The 19,187-nt window shown below is 49.2% G+C and overlaps 1 protein-coding gene across 3 annotated transcripts in view; it reads left to right on the top strand.

Moving 5' to 3' along the window:
- KATNAL1 (katanin catalytic subunit A1 like 1) overlaps positions 1-5,568 on the top strand; it is a 53,722-nt gene extending 48,154 nt beyond the window's left edge. For 2 of the 3 annotated variants that reach the window (XM_039565974.1, XM_039565986.1), the window contains exon 12: positions 4,783-5,568. The gene's annotated coding sequence lies outside the window, so the exon portion shown is untranslated. The remainder of the gene's footprint in view (positions 1-4,782) is intronic. The other variant, XM_039565982.1, reaches the window with a different exon arrangement.
- Positions 5,569-19,187: the final 13,619 nt, after the last annotated feature.

Here is a 19,187-nt window from a genome sequence, read left to right as displayed (position 1 = left end):
AAGTGACCACTTGGCCTGTTTATTAATACTTCAGGGACTGAGTTGCCCTCCTGCCACAAGGATTTTGTCCAAGAGCATGATGGGCAACAGGAAAAAAAGGCATATAAAACAAAATGTGGAATTCTAGTTTTTGTGAAGGTGAATTCTGTTGCCTCCCAGACTGTAGTAGGGCAAACTCACCTCAATTTCTATCCCCTAGGTATCCCTGCCTCTATCCTGACATGTGGAATTAGCATCCAGTCTTGTCTCAAACACCTCAAGAAGTGCAGTATCCATCACTTGCTGGGCAATTTTCTCCAGGAGGTTAATGTCCTTATGGTTAAAAAGTGTACCTGATTTCTAATTCAGCTCGGCATGTTCTCCAGTGCCCATCACTGTGTCTCTGTGGGCCTTTCTCAGACTAAATTTTTAGTACCCCCTTAGCATCCCATGTTTTCTCTCCAGACATGTACTTATACACATCATCAGATCACTTCTCAGCTTTCTTTCTGACAAGTTACAGAGGCTGACCTCTAAAAGTCTCTCCCTGGAAGTGATCTTCTTCAGCTCTCAAACCATTTTTTATGTCTCTTCTTCTTTACCTGCTCCAATTTTTGATATGCTCTTTTAAATATGGCACCTCAGCAGGGTGCGGTATTCTAGTGTCAACCTGACCAAGGACATACACAGAGATAAAATCGCCTTCTATTCCACTTCACAGTCCTGTTGCTTATGCACTGAGGAACCAAATTAACTCATTCTGCTGCAGCAGACAAAAAAAAATAGATCCCACATTTGAGAACCAGAAGGCCAGATAGTGGTATTAAAAAGAGAAAAATGGAGCCAACATGAAAGCAGAATTAGAAACCGGGGCAGGATTAATAGCACACTGGGATACTCGCCTGAACACATTAGTTGAAATAAATGCTGAAAAAACAGTTTCTTCCAGTTCAGAGCCGCGTGCAAGGCAGTGCTGCTGTGAAGGCTCCTCTGTAGTGGGCAGGCTGTGCTCCGGGCAGCCCCGGGGAGGGTGAGTGGCTCCGGGATCGAAAGGCTGCGCTTGGACACCCTGGCTAAATTGTGCCCCCAGGCTCTCTGAGATGCGAGGCAAGCTCTGATCCTTTCTAGGCTCAGCTGGGTGTGGATAGATCTTCCCTGCAAACTGTGTGATACTATCGGGGCTCCACATAGAGGAACGCACCCGCAACCCTTTGTGCTCTCTGTCTTCTGCATTCAAAATCTTTCACAGGCAGGAGGGTTTTTCCTTAGTTCCCGTGCCTGGTGACACTTGCTGAATGCAGAGTCACTGTGTCATTTGCAGATACATTTTCAGTACACATCCTCAGCATAAGCCTCATCTTTCTGTATTAGAGACAGTGACCTGACCCCAATTGCTCTAAAATCTCTGAGGGATTCCCCGAGGCATCTCAAGGGTAACAGGCCCCGTGCCAGTGGTCAAGTCTCCTGGTCTTTGAAGGCTTTCTGTGAGATACCTCCTTAGTCTCCTTCTTCCTCATTTATATACCTGTAAAATAGATTTAAAGGTCTTGGGGGTTGATAAGATGCTCAGATCCCATCCTAAGTTTTTCTGTTTGTGCTGCTGCAAACCCTGTTGCACTGCTTCTGTTCTCAGAACGAGGGTGACAAGGTGTCTCCTTCTCCCTTGCTGACCTGCTGGTTTGGGGTTTTGACCCCTGGTGCTTGGGCACTCCAGGAACCTGACACTGAGGGCACTGTCAGTCTGTGCTTGCTGCATGTGCTTCTTGTTAGACACATGTGGGAGGATGTCCTTTCCCCAGGGGATGAAGCAAAGCCAGGGAGGGGAACACTGGTGTATAGAGACAGTTGTTGTTTGGGGATTGATGGACTGGAGAGAGACTGGTGGAGGTCACCAAGATGGCTGGTGCACCTTGAGGTACCAGGAGATGGTGAGAGAGCTGAACTTATTCAGCCGTGGGAGGAGAAGGCAAAGGAAAGGTCCAGGTTTTGCCTGCTGCTACCCTAGGAAGATAATACAAAATATGAATCCAGACCTTTACAGGCCATACATGGTGAAAGGATGAGAGACAGCTCAGGAAATTCTGTGTAGATATAAGGCATCAGCTTGGCACTGTGAGAGTGGTCAAACACTGGCACAGGCTGCCCAGAGAGGTGGTGGTATCTCTGTCCTTGGAGGTGTTCAAATTCGTCATGGCCCTGATCAGCTTGCTATAACTGGACCTACTTCGACCTGGGCTGGTACCTGATGACTTCCAGAGGTTCCTTCCAACCTCAGTTATTCTGTCATTCTCTGACACACTCAAAGTAACCTGCAGGGCAATGACAGCAAGGAGGCAATGGCCATGATCCCTTGAAATGAAGGCTATGCAGATGGCTTATTGGCATAGGAGTAGGATAAAATTTAATCTTCATGCAGCACCACTTTTATTAAAGAAGGCAGTGTAATCCTGGCCCATGGAGCAGCATTTCACCTTGGACAAGGGCAGTGCACAAAGGGGCTGAAGGAGAGCTGTGCTGGTAATGGCTCTTTGACCAGAGATGCCCCAGGTGCCCTACAAGCACTGCTGGGAGCTCTCATAGAGGCAGCAGCTGCATCAAGGCCCTGGAAACAGACCTGGACAGATCTGGAATTCCATAGTTGTGACCTCTTGACCTGTGATCCTAATTAATGCTCAGGTCATTGGCAGTGATGAAGAGAAGACTAATAAACATCATTTGGCCAGATGGGGGTGATGTGAGGCTGTGTGAGGTGGGAGTCATGTCACCTCACTTCAGGTCTTGGAGGCAGGGCTGGAGCCCAGGTGGCTCACTGGGTTCTCCCTTCCATCAGTGGAAGCAGATGTGCTCCTGTTGGAGGATTCAGCTCGTCCTGAGGTGTGTGTCTAAGACTGGTGAGTTGATAGTGTTGGTGATGGTATTTGGAGTTTACTGTCTTTCTTTATTGGCTACAGAGTGGGAGTCTAATCTGGAGATTAGAGGGGCAACCATCTTAGACTTGGCCAGTGAAAACAACCCATTTTGGGGTCTGATTACAGGTGCACCTTAAGACTCCATAGGGCTCAACATTTCTGAGAAGGAACCAACTCCCTGTGAGGGCCAAGCTCAGCACTGAGGCAATATATTGCCTTCATGGGATCAGGAATCAAGAGTTTTATATGGCTAAAGCTAGAGAGGGAAGTCCAATTCCTGATGCCATGTGCCACTAGCCTGAACTTCTGCTCTTTCAGAGTCAATTTTTTCATAATGAGGAGCTGAAGAGCTATGCTTCCTCTTGAAAAAAAAGTGTTCACCTTTGGTGGAAAAGCAAGACCTCAGCTTGATTTGCCCTGGCCAGGCTACCAAAGACATCCATGTGCATCATTCTCTTCCCATTCCTTCTTCTGTTCTCTGATTCCAGACACCTCCCCAATTCCCCTCACATTTCTCCTAAATGGTATCTATCATTTTGTTTGCTGACTCTTCGTCCTGTGCCAGCAGTGCCTCCTCCCTCTTGAGGCCCAGCTACCACGTTATGTACTGCAGAGTCTGCCTCTCAAGACTTCAGAAGAGCTTTCCCTGCTATTCAAAGAGAGGAGTGTATTGCTATTTGATTCTCAAAGGCAGCCTGTGTTTTGGTCAAGAAAAAACCTAATCTGGCCTATGAGTGCAGTAAGACTGAGAATAAAGCCAAGAATACTGAGCTACATCTAAAAAAGATGTGCTCTGTCAGCACAAATGTGACAGATACATTTTGTGCTTGTGGAAATCCCAAAAGAACATTCTGGAGTGTTACAGTGGGGATTACTGTACACGCATATATCAAACCAGGAGTCCCGTGGAAAGGAAATATATATGGACAGACAGATTCCTGATAGCTGTTTCAGAGAGATGTTTATTTCTCCAGCTGCATGGCCGGGGCTCTGCCCAGGAACTGTTCCAGTCACGGGACCCAGGGTCCTTCTGCCCGCGCAGGGAACACAAACCAACCCATGGGAACGAGGCTGAGCAGGGGCAGGGAAACCCCGTGCCTCCCTCCCAGGGCTCCTCCCTCAGGGCTCCATGGCAGGGGGAGAGACCCCAACACTGGAGGATACCTACAAGTGTCCAGACAAACCACTGTGCAGGAGCAGGCAGTTTGCAGGGAAGGCTCTGTGTCCCTCAGGACTCCTAGCAAAGCAGCAATGCTGGTGACCCTGACACCCAACACACTTTCATTCATTGTAAACAGTGCTGATGGAAAAGCAGATTTGAGCTTGTTCCACAGGGTACATTAGATGAAATGTTACTTACAGAAATTGTTCCACCACTGCAAAGCTCTTCCTGGATTTTAAGCGTATTATTATGCACTTTCAGCCCTGCGTAATGTCATGAGGGATTACAGTGTTTCATCCCTTGCTCAGTATCTCACACCTTTGTGAAAAGTCAATCTTTCGGCTTTAGATCCTAGGGACAGAGCAGTGTCCTCTGCCCATGAGACTGCTTGAGGGAGGACAGATGTTAGTTCATTTAGTTCAGCTATTAGACTGTCTTCACCAAGTTTTCTTATTCTCCCCCTGAATTGCTACTCAACAGCACTTCAGCCCTGGGGCTTCTGCTCCATACCGATCTCCTGAGATGCAAGCTGCCAGCCAGCTCCATCAGTGGCATGTCCATGGGTCTGGCAGGTGCTGAAGCCACGGGTCACACAGGACTGCTGATTGCCAGACGCTGGGAACTGCTCTGGAAACAGTGTCTTGAAAGCAGAGCCTAATGAAAAACCTCTCTTCTCGCTGCCATAGAAACTGAACAGACTTAACAACTTGTTACTTCTTTCATCTCCAACAGCTCAGCACCTGAAGTGACTTGACCTATGAAGATATTTGCATTAAGTATCACACAATTGCTGAAGAAATGGGATTGAATGGAAAAACAAAAGAGAAGAAAAATGTCCCAAAGGTCCTTTGAAAGCTGCTGGGCAAAGGGAGAGTTTTTGAGAAATGGTGGCATTTCTCTGGAATGAGAATCAAGGGAACAGAGAGGCCAAGAAGAGATTGTTGGCCAAGAAGAATTCACCATGGACATGGAAGAAACCCAGCTCAGTGGCGCCGAGCTTTGCTGTGACCCAGCAAGCTGCAGGACCAGCAGAGCTGCAGGCTTCATGGGTATATTGCTCCTGGACAGCATTTTTCATCCAGCACCCTGTTTCTTCTTCAGATAGCCATACCAGTGTGAAGCTGCATTTCCTGGGGAGCAGTGATTGTTGCTGGAGTCCCATCTCACAAACAGCTCCCACAGTGAGATTGCTGGACTCCAACATTCACTGCAGCTCTTGCGGGATCCTGCAACAGCCAAACTTTCACTGGGAGAGATTATGAAACAATAAGTTGTTGGTTTATTTGTTGAATATGGTAGTAAATTAGAGGAACTCTGCATTTAGTTGTGAAGCTCAAAAATCCAGATATTATCCACGAGCCCTGACATCTTCCCAGTGATATTTTTTGCAACCCCATGGCACAGGCTGCTCAGAGTTGATCTCTTTCCTCCCAACACATCTTTCTCATAACCAGGGAAGATGCTCTCCTGCCTGTGGCAAAGCCTTCAGGAATAAACCTTCTCACTGTGCCCTGCTGACACCAGACCCCACTTCCCTCTTGTCTCTTCCCACTCTGCTGTGACTCTTTGCAGCAGGCACTGCTCAGATCTCAGCCACATGTGGCCCTTTGGAGGCTGGGATGGACAACCTGTCTGTCTGGCAGCATCCCTGAGCACTGCTGCAGCTCAGTGTGCTGGTGACAGCCTGCAGAGCAGCATGGAGGCTGTGGCTGTGCTGGGCATGGGCAGGGCTCTGGGCATTCTCCTTTGGCCCTTGTAGTTTTCCTGTTTGCCCCTGCTGGGTTTGCCCTGCAATGCCCTGGGCAAGCCCAGCCAGGCAGGCATGGACTGGATCCAGAGGCTGTTCCCTGATGGAGCAGTATCATTTGTTTGGCTGAAGAAGCTGCCCCACCTGCTCAGCTGGGTGCCTCCTGCCAATGCAGTGGAAACACTGTGTGTGAGTCCCTTCTCTTTGCCAGAGACTGCCAAGAGTGGGGCTGTTTTGGGTGGGACAGCCCACGTAGGTCAGAATTATTCACAGACACAGAGTGCCTTTGAGAGAGTCACAATTCATTATAGGTGTCATCTTTGTCCCTTGCAGGTACCACTGTGCCTGCTTGCAAGCACGTGGTCAGAAGCAGCAAACCCCACGAGCACCTTGGCCGTGTAGCCATTATCTGTGCCACATCCCCTCCCTCAGTTCTCACACCAAACTGGGCAGCATCCTGCAGTGGGTGCTGGGGACTCAGCTGTGATACCCTGGTTCAATATCACAGCTCCTGGACCTTCTCCAGGAGTTGTTGTTTGGGGTTTTTTTTTCCACTGGTTTTGGTTTTTTATTTCTTAATTTTTTTTTTTTAATTTTCTGCTTGTTTTTGTTATGTTTGTGTTTTAATCTCATGCTGAAATTGTTGGCACCCTCCCACTGGAGGCTGGGCATACGTATACCCAAGCAACTCCCACACGGACTCCATTCTGAAACAAAAGGATTTAATTCTGAAAAAATAAGTTCAGGACTAAAACCATTTTTGCTTTACCTAATCAGCCAACTGCTCTGGAATGGTTTATTCAGAGCTGGTTATTTCAGCCTGGTTTTCCATGAAGATACTGGATTGCATGTGCAATGTACTGAATAATGATGCTGGCACCATGAGATGGTCTCATGGGTTTTGCACAACAAATTATTCCTAAACATGGGGTGTCCCAAAGTAGTGTCTCCCAAGAGAATGCCTTCCAAGCATGAGGTAGTTTACCCAACCATAAGTGGTCGTATTATTGTTGGACAGCCTCTTGGATCAAACATTAGGAGTTTGGGGCATGGTTTTGGCATAGCAATAGCACTTCATAAAGAGGAAACAGATGATGGTTCTTTTCCTGTGTTAGTTTTGGCATGGGTCAGTCTTTCTCACTAAATAACCAGTTTAATTAAGCTAATGAGGTTTCAGACTAGACAGGCCCTCATGGCATGCAGTGGAGGGGAGGAAGAAGGTGTATCCTGTTGGCTGTGCTCAGCTGTGGAGAGAGATGCATACCAAACAGCCACTCAAATGCACCAAAATTATATCCAGAGTAAGTCCAAGTTGTCCCTGCCAAGGCCCAGCCGTGGCATTTTCCTCAAAACTCCTGCACTAGGATGATGATGTGGAAAAGGTTGTGGACGCTCTGCTGCCTTAGGGCAGAGACCCTACAGGGACTCAAAGGCAAGTGGGGGAAATCACCAGGAGGGGATGGGAGGTGACTTCTGGGTGAATGCTACCCAAACACACATCTCTGCATCTCTGGGCAAGGATCTGGTATCAACCCCCTCAGGGAAAGTGCTGGGGCATCCCCTGGAAGGATTTGGAAGAATCCTGGTCCGCATGGATGAGCCATGGAGGGACACTGACGTCTAGTCCCAAAGAATGCTGCCTACCATGCTCACAAGGAGGATGTAGCTAGAGAATATCCAGCTGACAGGATATGTGAAGGAATATTCTAAATTTCAGTCCAGCATAGGTGCATTTTGACTTGTTCCTGTGAAAACCACAATAAGCACTAGTGATCCTATGATTCCACATGCAATTTTTGTCTCAGAAGGCACTACTGACTGCTGCCTTCTCGGCAGCACAGAGGGTGCCAGGGGATGGGCACTGGTTGGGGCTGAGGCTTCAAGTGTGTTAATTAATTTGTGGCAAATTATTTAGGGAAATGGGGGAGATAGCACCAGACAAGTGATGGTGCCAACAAACTTTACCCATTTGTGTGCCCTACCTCACCAGATCTTTTTCTCTGAGTGCCTGGGAAGGGCTGAGTTCAAGCTGCCCCATTCAAGTTGTCCCCACAGCATCGCCTGCACCTCACACTTACTTAAAAGCAATCCAGACAGATGCCCAAAGTGCTCAAGCAAAATCCTGCAGTGTGCATAACAAAACTCAGGAGCTGCTTTGTTCTACACCCACCACTTCTGTAGCCAATAGCTCTGGGGCACCAGTGACTCGAACACTTCTTTTTCATGGCTGAAAAGTGATTCTATTTATTGAACATTTGTTTTACACTTGAGAGTGTAAAAACTTCCTTTTTCCACCTCCTGCTGGAGACACAGGCACCTCCAGCACATAACCAGGAGAAGTGCTCGATGACTCATGGAGATCCGCTCCTTGCTCAGCCTGTGGGCTGTGATGTCCATGCAGAAGCATCTTGGTTCCTGTGGAGTAGAGTCCCTCTGAAACTGCAAAGGTCTTTGATTTGGGGCCCTGTGGCAAATGCCCAAACAGAAAAGCTCAAGGACAGCGAAATAAAAATGTGTGTTGGGTGGCAACACCAGTGGCCAGGTGCTCAGGCTCGGTGGGTGTGCCATGGCCAAGGGAGCATCACTGGCTACCTGGATTTTGCTTCGAGGATGTGTAACGAGTCTTCAAGAGGCTCCAGAACTTCCCCAGCCTCAGGGGATTATAACATTTCACCCCTCCAGGGCATGTTTTGCCAGGGAGGACTCCTGCTTCCCTTCCTGGTTTACCTTCTGAGTAAACTGAAAAAAACTGAGTTTACTTTAACGTGTGTGATACCGTGTGTGAGACGTCCTGGCAGCACTGCTCAGCAGAAGCCAACCCATGTTACCATCCCCAGAAATCCTTGCCCCAGAACTTGAGGCAATGGGCACAAAGAGAAACAGGAGGCTCTGTCTGAACATCAGGAAACACTTTTGCACCATGGGGGTGACCAAATACTGACGTTGGTTGTCCTGAGAGTTGTAGAATCTGTTTTTCTGATAAGAATTAGTTTGTAGATAATTGATTTAGTTACAATCCTCTACACATGAGAAGAGCCTTGATTTCTCAGGTTAGTTCAGAATATACAAAGCGACAAAATATTACATTACAATATCCACATTTCATTTAAAACCACAAAAAGTTAAACAGTTTTAAATACTATAAGAGAAAATGAGAACAAGCTGAAGTGGAAAAATAAATCAGAATGCAACTTGTTATACTTTCATTGCTAAAAATATCCCAGACCATCCTGTAATATAGTCTAAGTTGGGCATCACTTTGTTCTGAAAGCAGCATGTTGGTGAAAAATAATTACAGCTACAGTCGTGATTTGCACTGTAAAATTTTGGATTCTTTTGTACATAATTCCAAGCTGTCATTTGAGGAAATGCATGCTTAAGAGAGAACTGCAGACCAGGTGTATGTGCCAGGAAAATTCATTGTATATACGATAGGTTACACTTTATTCATAAATAGTGTATTCATTGAAAACCATTCAGAGAACCTGAGCTGAATGAGAATTTGTGTCACAGTCAACAAGTAGTGTCAGGTAAATGAAGACTGAGAATGTTGTGTTATAGAATCAGAGCATCATAGAACTGTTAAGGTTGGAAAAGACCTTTAAGCTCATGGAATCCAGCCATTAACCCAGCACTGCCATCTTCACCACAAAGCCGTTTCCCCAAAGGCCACAAACACACGTTTTTGAACACTTCAAAGGCTGGTTCCCCCTTGTCTATGGCTGTGAGGAGCCTCCAGCTGCCTGTGGGAGCATGGTGCAGTGCACACTGGGTCTCCATGTACCTTTTTGCCCTTAGGACAAAGGCCTTGTCAAAAGCTGCTGAAATCTCTGGCTGTGACTGTGGAGGGAGGGGATGGGGGTGTGCCATGGTCTGGTCTCATCCCCATGGAGGCCTGTGGCTGTAAAAGGCAGGAGAACAATGGGGCAACCCCCCTGGCTCACCATGGGCAACCCCTGCCCAGGGCTCTGTCAGATTCTTGATGCCTTGACTTGCTGTCCATGTCCTTTAGAAGGCAGCCAATCTGTCTGTGTGGTTGAGCACAGGAATGTGCCATGGCCTGGGCCCATCCCTCTCTGGGCCTGTGGCTTCAAAATGCAAGATAATATCAACAACCAAAGGAAGCAGCCACCTTGGCTCACCTGGCCAGCCCAGGCTGTCGGACCCACATCTCCCCAGCAGACAGGAGACACTTATCCCATGGTGTCACGGGCTACCATCAGGCAACTGCCCGCTCTGGCAGAGCCACCACACCAGTAGGTTGGTGCCAGGAGCTGGTGTCATTTTTGATTGCTTAAGTCGGTGTTGGTGTCCTTGTAGAAACTGGGAAGTCTCTGGCTGTGTGGCTGAAGAGGGGAGTACACCAGGCTCCTCATGCTGTGATGCTCCTGAAATTGCTTGTGGCCATGCTGCTCTGGCACAGCTCGGGTCAGGAACATGTGTGTGACATGTCTCTGGTCCCACTGGTGTGCACAACACCTTTGGGACGAGCAGTGTGTCCTTCCCATGTTTTCATAGGAACATGGCGAAGTACCAATGAAAGGAGCTGCAGGTGTGCTTTCTATCCTGGAGATGTAAAATTGCCATGGGGATTTTCTAATTAATTGTCATAGTTAAATATTTTTCCCAGTGACCTCTTTCCTGCTGACTTTTCAGTTTGGAAACATGGGCTGTCTCCACCAGCCTTCACCAGCACTGTATGTTGCAGATGGAAACATGATGGTTGTGGTTCCTTTTTGCTGTATGATTGTTTTTAGAGTTGAACCTTCTGGGGAAGTACCCACATGCAGATTAAGTGTGGCAAAAGCCAGGATGTAAATCCTGGAACGGATTTTAGGAAAGAGGAGAAAGAAAACACTTGTGACAGAAGATGGGTGCTGGCAGTACACCTTAGCCTTTGGGAAGATAACAAAATTACTGCTGAAAGTAGCAAGAGTTTCTAGTCCAAGTTTGTTTGCCACACAAAGATGGGATCACCTAACAAATTGCCTGGGTCACAGGTATTGGGAAAGAATGGCTATAAATTATTTCTGGGATAAAATTTCTTCCACTCACCCTCTTCACTGATGTTTATGTAAGAGCTGGGACTCCTCTGATATGTTTACTGAGGGATGACTTGCAGAAAATGCCCCTCTAACAAGGTTGTGCCCTTCCTTACGGCTCTGTGATGCATGGTGTGTTCCTGTCCCAGCTTGCCACTTCACTTAGATGTGGCAGCGAGTGCTTGGAAAGGGGAACAGCGGGGAAGCCTCCACTGTCTGGGGGGGAGCCCACCACACTGGGGAAGGTGAAAGGCATTCACCCAATTTCTAGCATGGGCTGCATGGACTTTTTCCAGGAAACGTTCAATCCATCCCCATCAGGACCAGGATGAGGACAGCATCCCTGCTGCCCTGTCATTCACTCTTCGGTCTGGGACCCCGCACAGGCACAGACATCGACATCCGCCCAACCCATCCTTTCCTGCCGAAAGGCAGTAGCTTCAGCGGGGGCGTCTCAAGGACCAAATCGAGCCCTCGCCGGACAGCTGGACCACGCTGGAGCTCCAGCAGCCCCGGCAGACACGATGGTCGGCAGCATTTTGGCCACTCAGATCCCGAGATTCCCGGCAGAGAGGGCAGGCGGGCTCCGCCCTGCACAGAGGCGCTGAGGGTGGGGAGCGGGGCAGCAGAGGCGCCTGCCAGCACCATCCGTGGGCCCCAGCCCGGCGGGGAGAGCGCGGCCAGCCGCTCCCGGCACGGCATTCCCGGCGTTTGGCAGGGTGCAGCTGCCCTCTGCCGGCCTCCCGCCGCACAGCCTCCCGCTCCCGTGGAAAACAGCGGGGATGCGCTGCTCCGCGGCCAGCAGGGCTCCTTGGGAACCAGCCAGGCTGCCTTCCATGCGGTGCCACACCTGCCCGCTGAAGTGTTCGGAGCTGGTATTTCTGCCTGCCTTTGCCCGGGCTCAGCGGTCCATTGTGCCATGAGCGGGGAAAATTAATCTGTAGCCATAGGTGCTGGAGCGCCTGCATTGCATGGAGGGGGTGAGAGAACGGAGGTGCTTAGCGCTCGGTTTCAGATGCTTCAGTGTCCCTGGATGCTCCTTACACTTCTGGGTTTTCTCATATGTCTGTGTCATCCCCAGCCATTTCTGCTCCCGGCAGCGGAGAGCTGGCTTAGTCCGATCTAAGTCCAAAGTCCCTGGAATAGAATTTAAAAAGCATATTTAAATCCTAGTTTTGAAAGCAAATGTCATCCTTTGTCCCAGAGGAGAATTGGGGATGGTGTGTTCAGCAGTCAGTGTTTCATTGCTGGTGAGCACCAGAGAAAGCAGAGGTGATGAATTCTTTCACACTTACCCGCATCACTGTTGGCATTTTGGGGTCTGGAGGCTCAGTGCTGCAGAGCTACATCAGCTGCAGGCAGGCAGCAGTGCATCCAACCTGGGTGTGAGCACGCAGGTGACAATGCTGGTGTCTCCTGTGGTCTGCACTGAAGGCAGCTGGCTGACCTGGCAGAGCTGGTCCTGATAGCTCACACGTTGCTTGGGTGCTCCAGAACCTGGGTTCATTTACACCCCATGGCCAAGAAGCAGAAGGACAAAGTCCCAGCTCTATCTGTTTTTTTCCTGCTAGCTCTTCCCAAGGCATTTCTCAAGGATGCTGTGAGTGGTCCACCCATCCCAAGATGTGAAAACAGATGGGGAATGGAGGGGACAGCTGTGACTGTAAACTGAGTTTTGAAGTTGCACTGCTGTTTAGCTTCACCTGACACAAGGATGCAGTGTTATCCCAGGTTTTCTGTAAAGCCTCTTTCCATGCAAATGTCAGAGAGAGGCTGGAATGAGATACCATGTGAAAAATAACTGTCTTTTTAGTGCCCAGATGGGTATGATCTTCAGCTGTGCACAATTCCAAGCAATGGCTATACAGGGAGAGCTCCAGAAATGCAGTTTTCACTTATCATAAATGATGAGTCAAACCAGGAAGGCCAGGCACAGAAAGAGGCAGCCCCTGCCACGGTGCCTGTGGGCTGTGGAAAGCAGAGGAGCAGAAGCACTGTTGTGCCAGGATGCACAGGGATGCCTGTGTGAGATATTAGACCACAGCATCCCATGGAGATCTCAGGTCCACTATGGTGTGTGACAGCATCCTTGTGCAGGCAAATTTCTTCTACTGAACTTTGTTTTCCTTCTCTTTCCTCTCCATTGCAGTCCTGGGTGTCCCAGCCAGCTCCACTGGGTGCTGGCTGGGCAATGCCATGACATCTCCAAATTCTTGTCATTCTCAAAGGAAAGTCCCCACACCTGCTGGTGCGTGCAGAGCATCAGCAGCAGGAATAGAAGAAATGGGGCGTTGCAGTCTGGGAATGCTAGCAGGGAAGAATAGAAACTGTATTTCTCTTGCTCTACTTGGAACAAAAAACATGATTTAAAGTGGAACCATCCCTCTCATGCTTTCTAATTTAATGTGATTGATGATAATTTGGTTGGACAGCTACAATTCTCACAAATACTTTGGTGTCATTTTGGGGAATGGAAAAAGCATTATGTTGATTTGAGCTGCAGAATTACCAGTGGTCACTGAAGTGTATAAATAAAAATAACTCTTCCAGGGTAGCTTGGGATTGGAATACTAAATGCAGCAGTGGTTTCTGTTTTCAGGAAATTGTAGATAGAGTGATTCAATATTAACTGTTTTAAACACAACTAGCAATACAGGAGAGTTTTAATTAAAATTGCCTAGAAGTAAGTAATTATTTTAGCAATTCAAGTAGGAGCTAAAAATGATGTTCTCACCCTTTTGTAAAGCAGGACACTGTTAAAGGATGATCTTTTCTTTCTGAAGAATTTAAGTTGTTATTCTGGGTCTGAAGTGGCAAAAAGACATGGGATTATAATTTTGCCCAAGATGAGACAGCAATAGGCATGGGGCCTGAAAGAGAATGATGTCCCCACTCCAGCTCCTGGGCTTTGAGGCCAGGGTGTTCCAGTCTGGCAATCCCGAGAGGTGCTGCAGAACCAGGATTTCCATGGCCAAGGCAATTTTCCCTTGTTGTGTGTTAGGAGATTTCTGGTGGTGGAGATCTGGGTCCCAAGGCCCGGGTCCTGTCAGAAGACACCTATATCAACTGCGGGAAACCTCTTCAGGACAAAATTCTTTTGAGAAGGAAGAATTACTGCTATCTCCTCCCTGGTAAAGCTCCATCAACTCCTGACAGCCTCTGGGGCTGGTGTTTGGTGGCAGCTGGCATGGGATCTTGCCATGACTGTGAACCACAGGTGTTTTTTGCTGGTCTGGAACCTGAGCTCATGAGTGAAGCTGAGCATCTGCTTAAAAGCTTCGATGCAGGGATGTCTAAATGAGAGCTGGAGATTTGCTCCCCTCTTCAGACCTCACAGACATTCAGCCTTCTCTGGCCTAGAGTTATTCAGACTGCATGGGACAATTATCCACCTAAACCTGGCAGCAGCTGCGCTCTGTTCCCTTGGATTTCAGAAAAAAGTCCTCGTCCTGGAAGTTGCACTTCCCATCCCAAAGATAACCAACTTTCTGCCTAGGTGGCAACACTGCAATAGCAGGAGTGATGGAAAGATGAACAAAGATGCTATTATTGATGCATTTGTTACTCAACTCTTGTTTATAAAAGTGAGTATTTGTAGTCACTTCCCACCAGCCCCTCTGTAGGGAGGCACTGATACACGCTGTGTGACATTTTCTGTGGGTGCCAGATTCCTCGCTCTGCCATGCTCTCGCCCTTCTGGCCCTTTGCTGGGGCTGTGGGTAACGCTGTGGATCCCACCCCATTCGTAATTCCAGAGATGCCTGTGCCAGTGTCGCAAACTACCGGACGGAGAGCACCTGACAGCCTCCAATTGCACCGCCAGCAGCAGAGGTTTCCCGCAGTTGGTGCAGGTATTGCGGCTGGAGAGGGCGGCAGTGGGCACAGGACAGGGAGGAAGGCTTTGCTGTCCATTAGCGAGGCGTGGGCCCCGGCGTTTCTGCGTTTTCTAAGTAGTTTGTCTGTTCTGAAGAGGAGCAAAAAGCAGAGTTGGGTGAGAGATGGGAAACTGGTGGCTGGGCGAGCACGTGCTCAAGTTTCATTGCTACAGCACAGTCCTGTGTGAGCCTCGGTGCCCTTGGGGGCTGTGGGAGCAGCTGAAAGGCTACCACAAATAAAAATATAAAAGTGCTTCAGGCTCACCCCTCCGCTCAGAGACTTGTGAGATGTCAGACATCCTCTGCCGGGCAGTGGGATGCAGGTGAGGGAACTGTTCCCTCCTTCCTGTGGAATCCCCACCCGGAGCCCCAAGATGTGTGGGCTGTTCCCCACCCCTAGCAGGGGCGAGTGGCAAGTGGGGAACTGACCCAGCCTGGGGGCAGTAACCCAGCTAGTGGGAGCATCCCTGCCCACAGGATGCCCTGGGGGAGCTTGCATCCCCAGTTCCCCTAATTCCCCCGTTCACCAGGAGCCCGGAGGTGCCCTGCAGGTGGGAAGCATCCCCAGGCAGTTTTGGTTGGGGCTGGAGGAGTCGCTGCTGCAGGACTGTGCCTGCTTCCACTCTGTCTCAGCCAGGCAAAGATCTCTGCAGACGTGCTTGGCTCATCCTGCTTTGTCAGGGAAATTTTTTCAGACATTCAGCCTACATTTCTGCTTTCTTAATCTCATTCTTAATGTTCTTTGCTTAAGCCCTTGGGGCAGTAAATAGGAGGCAGTTTAGCAGGAATAGCTAAGTAGATGTAATGAGATTTCTGCTCAGGACAGCCTTGCCTCTCTGTTCGTCTGCGTCATGCCACTTCTGCTTGAGTCAGCGTCCCCTGGAGACGTGCTGCTTGCTGAGGTCTTCCCCCAGGATTTATATTTAGTTCTTTCAAATCACGACCAATTAGCTTTAGATGCCTCTCCCTCTGTTCCCGTGGTTGACTGTAGGTTGTTCAGCCCCTAGCAAAAACTGGAGACCACAGGTCCTTCCCACCTGAAGTTTGTCTGTTCTCAGTTACAGCTGCTCCTCACAGTGTGGCTGTTTCCTGCAGCATTTCCAAGTGTAGGAATAGGGTCCGTGTTGTACTCCCTTTGACCTCAACTTCTCAAAGACACGGGAGAGCTTTTGTAGGTCTCAGGCTTCCTTTCTGCTCTAACAACGACTCGTTCCTTCTTATTTCCGAGATTTACAAATTCCTTTAAGTGTTCTGCAGTTACTGCTTTCAGTTGATTTTATTTACTTTTCATTTTTGTCCCGCCTCATTCTTTCTCACCTTGCAATTAAGTTCCCTGAACTCCTGCCCAGTCTTTCTCCTCCTCCCCTTTCACACCTCTTTTTCCTCCCAGGAGTGAGATGCTCACTGGGGTGGGCAGCAGCTGCAAAGGTCCACAGAGAATGGAAGCTGCTCTTAGCCCTAAAACACAACCATAAATGAGGGCTAACATTCCTGTACCCCCTGTTTCACCCAGCTGATAGGAAATTTGCCTCCTGAGCCTGCTGCAAACAGCTCCCAATTATCCTGATGGTCCTCCAGTGCTGTAGTCCTGCAGTCATTCTTGCCCTTGGATGCCCCCCAAAGCCCTTCTGCTACACCCCAGGGAACAAAAAACCACACCCTTGGTACCCATTGCTGTGAGAAGGCACCACACTGGCAGGTTATGACATAGTCCTCCCATTTTTTCAGACTCTTGGAACTGGAAAACATGGAAAAACAACAATTAATGACTGTTGGGGCACAGTGCAGGACTTCCAGCCTGGGCCAGCTCTGAGAGGCCAAGCCACCTTCCAGCAGGCTGGGCACAAGCCACTGTGTGCCCACGGAGATGGGGATGCTGTCCCTGGCTCGGGGAGGAGATTGAGGTGGCTGCCATCAGATGGAGAGGTGCCTGTGTTCACAGCCACAGAGCTCAGTCTCGCTAAGCAACACCAACAGCCAGGGCTTGAGCAGCTCAGGCACAAAGTCACCTGAAACTGCAGGGTGCTCAGCTGTGCTGCTCCAGTTGTCTGAGCTCACCTGGACCAGCCTCTCCTGCAGCGCTCACCCCAGGCAGCCAAAGCTCCTGGGGGGCAGGTGGAGGTGCAGAGCAATCTGTAGCAGCAGGGAGGTTTGCTCTGCGTGTGGCAATGAATAGTAATGGATGCAGTGTTATCCACTTCTCCTCCGGCACTGCCTGGCCTCCTGCTGACCTGCCCAGCCTGCCCTCACCTGAGCACCAAGCACCGGCTGGAGAGTGGGATGGATTTGTTGAGGGGGGCTGTCAGGGAGCTGTCTCCACACAGGATTAAGCATTTTTCATTCAACATATTCCCTGCTATTGCAGGAGGTTTTGATGCAGCAGGGTGCCTTAGCACAATCTAGCTTAGAATTAATTTTTTTAAATAAGAAGTCTGAATTTTGTTGTGAGATGCTGGAAGCTTTTTCTGGCCTGTGGTGTGCAGGGAGATGTGAACAACTCATCCTGGGGTCTCTGTTGCCCATGAGTGTATGGTCTCTGATGGATATTGTTCCTTACAGGTCCATACCTTTGCCAGTGTGTTTCAGCCTCAGCCCAGCCTCCTCCCATAATGTTTATCACCTCTGAAAACACCCACAGCATTTGAATCAGTCTGTTTGGGAAGTAATTGATGTTATCAGATGTATGTGTCAGAAGGAATTTGTCCCTAGAGCAATTTGGTTGGTTGGTTGTCTTTCATGGGATCTCTCTTGATTTATATAAATTGCAGTAAATATAGGCTTGGCCTCCTGTTAGTCAGGCTGGGACTGGTCTGACCGGGGTGATGAAAAGCTCCTGGGTTTAATGTCTCTGCATATTTTCTCGTAGGCGAGCTCCTATGTTTGCTGCCGGCACGTGTGCACGGATGGTCAGCAGTGGCCCTCCCTGAGCCCTGCAAGCAGCAGCTGCTCACTGCAACACAGAGCAGAGCAGCTTCACACCGCTCCTGAGCCATCATCTTGGCACAAAATGGGCATGTTTGCTTCAAATTCCTGCTCAGAGCAGCTGGCACGAGATGCCCCTGTTTGGCTCTTCCTGTTATGTTGCAAACTGATGTTCAAATAATAAGTGATGTGAAATGATGCCCTTCCTGTGACAGCTGCGGAAGAAGTCTGTGTGTATCGTACACAAACAGGCCCTGACCCAGGCACCTCAGGGTTTGAGTAAGCCTGTTGATGGGCTTCAGATATATCATGTTAAGTGCCTCCTGGGTGAAACCCTAAGGAAATGCCTGCTGGTTCTGGAAGGCAAAACAGCCACGGGATGTGCCGAGGCAACAAGCAGGGTAGAAAGCCACCCCAGGATGAGAGCATTCTCTAGCCCCTCTTTAACCAACCAGAATAGCTCCCGTGGATCTCAGGTCTAGAGACCTCCATCTTGCAAACCCTCTGCTCTGGAGGGGGCAGGAAGTCACATCTCCAGTCACAAAGAAAAGTAATATATTTTCTCCTCTGGGGAGTGGTTCTGGAAGAGCTGAAATTGTGCCAAGCCGGAGCTGTCCCTGTCTAGCAAAGCCAGTTTGCTCTCACAGACCAGACCTCAGACCTGCCCTTTCACAAGTAGCCGGGTCCACCCAAACCCTCCTGCCCTTGTGGTGCCTCCTGATGGTGACATCCATCCCTTGCCCTAGCCAGGGTAGATCTCACTTGTGTTGAGCTGAGGTTTTCAAGTCTGGTTCTGCCACCGCAGTGGTTTGGGAAAAATGTAAACCAACCAAAAAATGAAGCAGTTCTCAGGACCCAGCTGCCGAGGCTGGGACAGCTCGTGGGCATGCACTGTGTCCCAGAATGACTTCCACCCCAGCAGCAATCACGGTGAGACACCTCTTGTGTCTTGAACTGCTTCCTTCCATTGTCCCCACACTGCCCCTGCACACTTCCAGTGTGCCCACACTGCCCCTGCCCTGGGCCCACATGGAACAATGTGCCATTCCCACTGGTGTAGGTGGGCGCATTCTGTGGGACCAGGGGCTCCCTCATGACCTGTTTGCAGCATGGAGGGGACTTTAGCATTTTCACCCTTGCTCCTTGTCTCCCTGCACCCAGAAGCAGGCACTCACCACCAAAGCAGTGCCATCACAATCATCTTATACCTGGTGACACTGATCTACACATGTGCCCTTGGCTTACCCCCCTGCACCAGAAAGTACTTCCAGTGAAACTGTCTGCTGAACATAATCACAGAGAGGTGCTGCAGCACAGCTGGCAGGTGCCAGTAACGTCCTAAATCAAGGTGCCACTGTTACCCAGGGTGCAGAATTATAACTTGCCCAAAAAGAGAAATCTTGACCATTGTCAAGTAATGCCTTAGTGAGCATTGCTCCTGGCGGTGCTCACGTATCTTACTGCCTCTGAAGCATCCTAAAATGCCTAAGAGGTTGTATAAATACATATTCTAGACAATATTCATGCTTCACATGTTAACACAACTGTTAA

This window comes from Corvus cornix, chromosome 1 (genome assembly GCF_000738735.6).
Source record: "Corvus cornix cornix isolate S_Up_H32 chromosome 1, ASM73873v5, whole genome shotgun sequence".
Classification (NCBI taxonomy): Eukaryota; Metazoa; Chordata; class Aves; order Passeriformes; family Corvidae; genus Corvus; species Corvus cornix.
Note: the sequence above shows the minus strand (reverse complement) of the source record. Positions and strands in the feature narration are given on the sequence as shown.